Raw genomic sequence first — 7,818 nt, 5'->3', positions numbered from 1 at the left:
AGAGAGAGAGAGAGAGAGAGAGAGAGAGAGAGAGAGAGAGAGAGAGGAGAGTCAAGAGGGGGCGCTGGTGAGATGTCTCTACGGTTAAGAGAACTGGCTGCTCTTCCAGGTGTCTTGTGTTCAATTCCCAGCAACCACATGGTGGCTCACAACCACCTGTAATGTGATCAGATGTCCTCTTCTGGCGTGTAAGGGTACACACAGATAGACCATTCGTATACGTAAAATAAATAATTCTTTAAAAAAAGAAAGTCAAGGAGACTTACACTCAACCATTTCATTTGTTTTCAAATTGCTTCCATTTAAATGGAACTCTAAACATAAGAAAATACATCAGTGATTTTCATTTTCCCCATCCCTTGCTATCATGTGTGAGTCACTGTTCAAATTGCTATTTTGCTAGGCAACCCAAGGCTGTCTGCGTCTTTGTCCTTGCCTTAGTCATTCTGCAAGGCGTGACTTCCCCTGAGATTTGGGAATTGCAGTTCCTGTTATAACTGACATAGTTGTCAGATGGATTTGTACAGCACAAGCTTTTCACTGTCCGGATTCAGGCCATAGTGACAATAAACCAGGCCAGTGGAATGCATATGTCAACAAATAGGCTTTGAGACTATAAAAGAGTATCAATATCTGCTAACATGCTCTCCCAAAATGAGGTTAGATTTTGTATGTGAAACAAGAACTGAGGTCAATTCCCCAGTGTAGGGGAATGCTGAGGCGGGAGTAGGTGGGTGTGGAAGCACCCTCTAGAGGCAGGAGGGAGGGGTCATGAGATAGGGGGGTTCCAGAGGGGAAACCTGGAAAGGGGATAATATTTGAAATGTAAATACATAAAATATCCAGTTTTAAATAAAAGAACTGAGCAAAGCAATAAACCCTTTCCTTCTACAAATTTATCTCTGGTCTTGGCAGTGATTTGAAAGGAAGCTAACAATTGTAACTTCAAAATAAAATTAAACAACTTAAAAATCTACTTAAAAATCTTTCGATTTTCAGAACTGTACGAGAGAGAGAGAGAGAGAGAGAGAGAGAGAGAGAGAGAGAGAGAGAGCGAGCGCCCTGGATGGTCTGAAACTGTATAGTCAACTCTGGCTTTGAATCAAGTTTCAGAATTACAGGCATGTACTTCTACCGCGACATAAGATTGCATTGCTGTTTCTGGAGGGTTTTGTTTGTTTGTTTGTTGTTGAGACAGTTTTCAGTATGTAGCCCAGGCTGGATCTAAACATTTGTTAATCTTTTCTCCTGCCTCCTGGGATTCCAAGTCCCGGGATTCGAAACTAAGAAATTCATACGGAGTCCGGAACGTGAGTTCAAGCCTGTAATTCCAGCACACGCACGTGCTCCGTGGAAGCGGACGGATCAATTCTAGTCCAGCCTCGGTATAGTGGCTAGTGTAGCCTCTGCTACACCATACCCTACATCAAAATCAGTAATAAAACAAATTTGGCATTTCATTATTCCAATTACACCAGTTTTCTGAGTTCACAGAAAGACAGTGGAGGGGAGCTCATTGCTCTCACTTTACCTGTATTATAATCACCCTACCAGCAAAGCAGAGAGTAAACAATTATAACAACAGCAACAAGAAATAACAAGAAAACAATATTACCTGTGTGAGGCTCTAAAAGAAACGCTCTGCCTGCTCTGTTGAGAGCTTCACGGCGACTGTTGAGACCACTGCGACCGACCGCGGCGACTTCTCACTAAGGAAAACTCCCAAACCTTTCTTTCTACTGCGAAGATAAGGAAAGTGGAGCAAAGAGGTAACGATACAGGAAGTGATACAGGACTGGAACGCAGGCCAGTGTGGCTCCAGGGTTAACAATCAATGGGTTAAACTGCCTTAACACCTTGTAGGCTTTAGTCCCCAGGCCCATCCTAGAGTAGTCAATAGCATAAATTAGTGCCTTTCAAATCATTGTCACAATCTCATTCACAGGAAAGTCACCCAAGACATTTGTTTAAAATGTATGCGGCAAATGAGGGCATCCCACCAGTATACATTCGAATCCCACCAGTGAGCCTTGTTAGTTGGGTTTTTTAATGCAACTATTCCAAGGGACTTCTCCATTTGAGAATCTTTTTGTACAAATTCTGTGCTCCGATGTGCCTTGAGGGTATGTCGGTAGAATCCAGCTACCTATCTCCTGCCTGGCTTCCGGGTGAGGAACACTGTTCTTTTAATTTAGTGGCGTCTCAAGTCTATCAGCCTGTATCCTCCAAGCAGATAGAATCTGACTCTATAAGAAAGTTCTTTTATGTTTTTACCAAGCTACTGAAATTCTCATCATTTCTTTCCCCTTGAGCTCTTTGCAGCTTTCAGATCAAGTGAAATGATGCTGTTCCCTGTTATTTTGTATTTCCTGTGAGTAACTGCTAAATACTAACAATCTGTTAAAAAAAGAATAGAATTTGTACCCTAGCATTTAGAATTATTCCTGAAAACCATAACAGATTTGTAACAGCAGCTGTTTCAGAAGAATACAAAATTTCAATTTTATAAAGGCAGAAAAATATGATTTAGGCAGAGCTAAAGTTTACCAGTGTTGATGTTACCATTTCAGTTAAATTGTCACATTGCTAATAGTTCACTCTTAAATAGAATACACCTTAAATAGAATACGCCACTGCCTTATCTACCTTTCTTTCCCTCCACTTCTTTTTGTTCAGCGGCTTTTGCTTTACGGCTTCTACGGGAGAATCGGGCGTTAGAAAAGTCATCCAGGGCCTTCACTAGTCCAACTAAACGCACAGCTTCATCTATATACTCTGTACCCCCAGATCTGGTTCTAACTGGAGCAATGAAAGCTGTATAGACTTATAGGATAGGAGAGACACTATAGGATCCCTAGGACAGACTGTTCTCAGAGTCCATGTGATTGATCCGCCCGGAGCCGTGTGAAACTTCAGGGGTCCAGACTCGCACAGGTGAGACTTTCCAAGTCTCTGAGAGGCACCCAGGCAAGTTGCACACGTGGTTATTTTTATTATACTTGCTAAAGCAAATAATTTATTACTACCGTTTGTAAAACAATATATCATATTTTAAGTTTCAACACCCCCTCCCCCAAAATCTTGGTCTACCATATTGCAAAAACTTCCTATTTTCTAAGTAATCCAGAACCTGTTAAATGCATTCCAAATAGATATATTTTTAAACTAAAGTAAAAATATATCCCGCTGAGACTGAACAACCTTACTTACCTGAAGTGAGACTTCAAACTGCAGCTCTGAGGTCAGATCAGATTGTGCAGGAAAGAAGCACCTTCGGTCTTTCACCTAAGGCCGGACTTTCTGGCTCTGGAGGCTACTGTGGGTTTTCTGCCCTTTGGAGTCCCAGAGCGAAGTGGCTCAAGCAGAGAACGTCTGTTCACCGTTCTCTCAATTTATATGCTCACTCCCAACAAACAGGAGGGGTCATGACCCAGTCCCAAGCTCTGTTTTCTCTTATGTCCTACTTATCAGTTCTCAATCAGGACCTGGGTTGAGATGAACGGGTTTGGTATCTTCCATGCAAGGCAGAAATGCACAGTAAAAAACACCAGTGATCCAATCTCATCTAGAAGCAACGCCAGCATTTTTTACTTCCTTGTTCTGTGTGCAGTGCCTCTAGACAAGTTTAAACGCAAAGAACTTGATTCAGTACTCAATATGTGCAATGGCAAAGGAAATAATGCCTGCACATACGTCCCAGAGGAAAATTACTTGTAATAAACCAAAGTTTGGTCTTTTATTCTGTCAAGGTTTCAGAGCTACCTGCTTCAGTAACAAAAACCATTTTTTTTGTACACTACTGGGCACATGGCATTATGCTAGATGTGCTTATGATTTGATGTTGTTTAGGGAAAATTGGCCTCCTGCTTTTTGAGTAGAGAAACTCCAATTAGGAGTAAAAGCTTCACAAGGCTGTTCCTAGGTCAGTAAACAGAACTGAATAAAACCAGAAGAGAAAAATTTCTTTTTATAACTTGGTCCAAACAAAATAAAGAACCATAGTGCTGGATTATAACTTACTGTGTATATAAAATAAAAATTCACACACAACAGCAACTCCATTTGATATTAACATCTGTAACATAAGTAATTTTCATTATTTAAAATTTGAAAATCTTGTACGTCAACTCAAAAATACTCATTTTAGTTTAAAGTGTAGCCAATAGTTTTTATAAAACCAGACTGAAAATAAATATATTACTAATTTGTAAAAAATATCAAACCACATTTTGTATAAATCAATTAATGAATAAGTAAGTAAATGAAAGTATGTATTAGTAAAAGTTCAGCTAGTAGGTATAAAAAAGAGTGTAACTAAAAATTATTATTTTGAAACTACCACAGTAATAACTATTTCATCCACATATGAAGAAGCTAGTGACTGAACCATTATGAAAATAGAATGCCTAGACCAAAGCATCTGCCTATAAAATAATTATGAAGAGAAAAAAGTGACTTTAGAACAGAGAAAACAAAGGATTAAAATTAACATCAATTATAATAGGACATATAGAAATCATTTATTTCATGAGATGATAAGCCTAAAATGAAGAAAATTCTACAAAATAAATATCAAAACTCTTTAAAAGTGTCAAGGTCCTGAAAGTAAAAGGAAGATCTTAATGTCACTTTACTTGAAAGGAAACCAAGGCAATTAGGTAGTATACGATCTTAAATTTACATATTAGATAAGAAAAAGTTCATTGCCAGGCTTGGTGGCACCAACCTTTAATCCTAGCACTTCTGGAAAAGAGCAGGCAGATCCCTGCAAGTTTGAGGACAGACAGGGAGGGGTACATAGTGAGATTCTGTCTCAGAAAAAAAAGTTCCTAGTTGTAGCCATTGGTAGATTTTTAAAATGTCTCTAATGGAGTTGGAATAAATCGTTTAGATCAGATGCTACCATGCTGTAGTTTCATGATTTTAAAAATTGTTCTATGGTTATGAAAGATGATGATGACTGAGGAAGTTGATGAAAGTATTTAAGTATCTGTTCTACAGGACTAAGGATACAGCTTAGTGGAACAATGGTCCCGTGTTCAAAACAAAAAACTAAGCTGAGTATGTAATCTCAGCACTTGCTGGGGTGGGGGTGGGGTGTTTGGAGATCATTACCTATTCAAGATGACTCTCTGCTATAAAAGAACTTTGCAACTATTCTGACCTCCATTAGACTCTGTCTTTTTAAAAAAAAGTGTCATATAGCTGTTATGACTTTTTGTCTGAAATTATAAAAGGCAAAAATCAAGACAAAAATACAATTAAAAGTTGAATTGCTAATGAATGCAACACTTGTTTTTGTTTCCTTATTAACTTGCTCCAACATTTCAGATACGATGTTGCTTGGTAATATTGGCTTGGAAAGATTCAATATGTGTTATGTTGAACAAATCTCATCTGCTAGCTACACCAAGGCACAGAAGACCCCTAAATGAAATCTTTTCTCAGAGTTCACTATGATTAAGAGTAAAGACATATTCAACTAAGACAAAGACCTGTAATTAGTGCTGTAATAGAGATTAGACAGTGTGTCAGAACACTGTCTAGAAAGAGTTGATTTCTACTTTGAGTGTATCAGAAAAAAGGTCACTGACAAATTAATCTTTGGGTTAGGATTTAAGAGCTAGCAGGATATTGACGGGTACAGTTTGGGAGTTATGGTAGTAAAGGATGTGCAGGGCTAAGAGAATGACAACAAGAAACTTCAGAAAAGGAAAGAAAGTTCAAAGACCACCCTACCTCAATGGCTCAGCATAACGTATTTGTACTTTTTGTTCTAAGATACAAACTGCTATAACTTGATTATTATGCTTTTTGGCTGCCAATGAAATTTTAGGCTCACATATTCAAAATGCTCAGTTTGTGAGATATCTTAGGAATCTATCTAATGACTTTACCTTTCTGCTGAGTTAACTGTGGGGGCTCATCTAAGATCTTACAAAAGGAGTGGCAACAGAAAGTCTAGGACTCCGAGCCTGTCTCCAGGTTTATCACTCCATCTCCTCTGACGTTGTGAAACTTTCTTTAAACTTTGAGATCAGTGGGATGCATTGATCCTCATGCTGGATTCTCCAGGCTCTTATCATCCCAGGATTAGGTCATCCTGCATCTGGCTCCCTTTCTTTGTGCCTTTCCTATCTTTGTGATAAAGTTTCACAGTGAATATAGGCATAAAAGAACAGTTTCAAGGTACTCTGTGACAGCCACCAGATAGCCAGCTATTAGCTAACTTTAACTTTCTATTCTCAGGTAAGCCCATTCATATGTTCATTTCTTCTGGTTGTAATTGGCTGATGAATCATTCTTCAGTCTAAAACAAAACAATCAACAAAAAAGCCAAATTATCCTGTCATTTGCATCTTTTCAGGTGAAGTCTTCTTAGGCAACCTACACACTACTCCCTCAGAATCATGTGCTTACTTTCCTTTTTGAAAAGATGACTTACAAATTCTAAAAATGCACTTGCTGTAATAACAATGTTTCCAGAAGTCATGAAGATAGTCTAGGACATGAGGGAGGAAGTTAGGTCAGAGGCTGGAAATGAATAATTTCTTCTCCATACCTACACAACTGTCTGTCTGCTCACTGAAGGCTTATCTCTAACAATTTGCTCCTTGCTGTAAAAGCAACCCTATCATCCCTCAATTCATCACTCTCATCTATGTGCATGTAGGTCAGATTTATGTGACTGGCATAGACAATTGCTGGGGAAAGGGAGTAGGGATTTAGAGATCTTCTCACCTTGCTGCTCACTAGGCCTGCTAGGTCAAAGGGACACCTAGAGATCCTTCTGGAATTCTAAGCAGTTTGACAGTAAATCTTGAGATTCAGATTGCTGAAGAAATAGTCCCTGTCATTCGAAGAGACAAAGTTAAATCCATTTAAATTTGAACCCAAGCATCCAAGCTGGCCTTGAATAACAATGAGAAAAGCACAAAGCACAAGAGATGACATGGACGGAAGAAAGACACTGTGGCCAGCTCAGCAAAAGGGACACTGAGGTTTCTTTTGTTAATGAGTAATTAAAGGCAGAAGAAAGCAACTAGTTCTCCTACACTTCTGTTTAGAAGCAGCTGCTCTTATGATGAGGATCACAATTAGAATATATGAAGGTCCTGACTTTTAGTCTGAGACACACGTATTTACCAAATTAATCAAGATCATATTGTCTGTTGCCTTTCTTTCATTTGGCAAGTATCTCCAGGATTCCTATGTCTCGCAGGCCAGTTTGTCCTCGTTGGACAGAAGTTCTGAAGAGTGACATGCTTGTCTTCAATTTTCCTTTTCTATCTAGTACTACTGACTATTTCTTCTTCTCCCACAATCAAATGTTTCTGTCCATTGTCATATTTTGCCAGAATATTGTACAAAGAACTTACTTAAATGGTTGAGACTGGTGATTAGATACTACATTCTCCATCACAGAAATATTCATATTTTAACCAGACCTATTAATCCTTTAGAGAAGGAGTTGAGGGCTCCAGAAGAGCAGAATAAGATACCACATTTTGGGTAGTGGTTCTTTTGAAACAGTGACTCACTGTATACCTAAGACTAGCCTTGAACTGGGAATCCTTATGCCTCTTAACTTCTGGAATTACAGGTGTGTTCCATCATATTCAGCCAAGATACTTAAGAGAAGTAGACAGCTTCTTATGTACTTCAGGCTGGCCCCAAGCTCATCATTTAGCCAAGGTTGACATTGAACCCATGATCCTACAGCTTCTACCTTCCAAGTGTTAGATTATAGGCATATGCTATAACCCTTTAAGACACTTTTTGTAGCTCTTCACATCACTGATTGAAGCATATCCTGAC

At 38.8% G+C, this 7,818-nt stretch overlaps 1 protein-coding gene across 1 annotated transcript in view; it reads right to left on the bottom strand.

The window, feature by feature from the left end:
• Rps6ka6 (ribosomal protein S6 kinase A6) overlaps positions 1 to 3,364 on the bottom strand; it is a 141,232-nt gene extending 137,868 nt beyond the window's left edge. Inside the window, exon 1 of the mRNA XM_028780492.1 lies at positions 3,211 to 3,364. The gene's annotated coding sequence lies outside the window, so the exon portion shown is untranslated. The remainder of the gene's footprint in view (positions 1 to 3,210) is intronic.
• Between the last annotated feature and the right edge of the window lie 4,454 nt (positions 3,365 to 7,818).

Source organism: Grammomys surdaster, unplaced genomic scaffold (genome assembly GCF_004785775.1).
Source record: "Grammomys surdaster isolate TR1022 unplaced genomic scaffold, NIH_TR_1.0 61, whole genome shotgun sequence".
In the NCBI taxonomy this organism is placed as follows: Eukaryota; Metazoa; Chordata; class Mammalia; order Rodentia; family Muridae; genus Grammomys; species Grammomys surdaster.
The sequence above is the reverse complement of the archived record's forward strand: the minus strand, read 5'-3'. Positions and strand labels throughout refer to the sequence as shown.